The sequence below is a fragment of the Apteryx rowi genome, unplaced genomic scaffold (assembly GCF_003343035.1).
Source record: "Apteryx rowi isolate R43461 unplaced genomic scaffold, aptRow1 scaffold_1890, whole genome shotgun sequence".
Lineage (NCBI taxonomy): Eukaryota > Metazoa > Chordata > Aves > Apterygiformes > Apterygidae > Apteryx > Apteryx rowi.
Genome location: NW_020448186.1, coordinates 1 through 1299, shown reverse-complemented (window position 1 = coordinate 1299; position 1299 = coordinate 1).

The following is a 1299-nucleotide window of genomic DNA, read 5'->3' as shown; positions in this document are numbered from 1 at the left end:
ATGTGTGGGGACACGGGACATGGATGGGGACATGAGGACAGGGAACACAGACAGACATGGGACACGTGTGGGGATGCAGGACACACATGGGGACACAGGGACATGGCAGACGCATGGGGACACAGGACACAGACAGGGACATGGGGACACGGATGGGGACACGGGGACATGGGACACACGTGGCATCACACATGGGGACACGGACACGGGTGCAAAAATCCCAAGTTTATTTGGAGCCAGAACCGCGAGCCGGGGGCAGGAGGGAGCCCCAAAACCGCCCCAACGGCCCCCAAAACGGGGACAGTGGCCCCAAAACCGGCGTGATGTCCCCCAAAATGGCACAACGTCCCCAAAAATGGCATGATGTCCCCCAAAACGGGGACGATGTTCCCAAAATGGGCTCGATGTCCCCAAAACCGGCTCGATGGCCCCCAAACCAGTTTGATGTTCCTCAAAATGGGGATGATGTCCCCAAAACTGGCTTGATGTCTCTCAAAATGGGCTCAATGGCCCCAAAATTGGCTGATGTCCCTCAAAATGGGCTCAGTGGCCCCAAAACCGGCTTGATGTCCCTCAAAATGGGCTTGATGTCCCCAAAAACAGCTTGATGTCCCCAAAACCGGCTTGATGTCTCTCAAAATGGGTTTGATGGCCCTAAAACCAGCTTGATGGCCCCAAAACTGGCTTGATGGCCCTCAAAATGGGCTTGATGGCCCCAAAATTGGCTTGATGTCCCTCAAAATGGGCTTGATGGCCCCAAAACTGGCTCGATGTCTCTCAAAACCAGCTTGATGTCCCCAAAATTGGCTTGATGTCCCTCAAAATGGGCTCGATGGCCGCAAAACCGGCTTGATGTCCCCAAAACTGGCTTGATGTCCCTCAAAATGGGCTCGATGGCCCCAAAACGGGCTCAATGGCCCCAAAACTGGCTTGATGTCTCTCAAAATGGGCTTGATGTCCCTCAAAATGGGCTTGATGTCTCTCAAAATGGGCTTGATGTCCCCAAAACCAGCTTGATGGCCCCAAAACTGGCTTGATGGTCCTCAAAATGGGCTCGATGGCCCCCTGGTTGTCACCGGGGGGCGTTTGGGTCCCGGACACCTGGGTCCCCTCCAGGGGGGGCGCCCGGACGCCTGGGCCCCCCGGGGCGAGGGGGCTCCCGGACGCCTGGGTCCCGCCGGGCCGCGAGCCGAGTTCGTGGGGCCTCGGGGGGGCGGGTGGGCGGCTGCGGCTCCGCGTGGGGCTGCGCCAGCCTGGCCGGGGACACGGGGACACGGGCGTCACCACCATGGGGACATG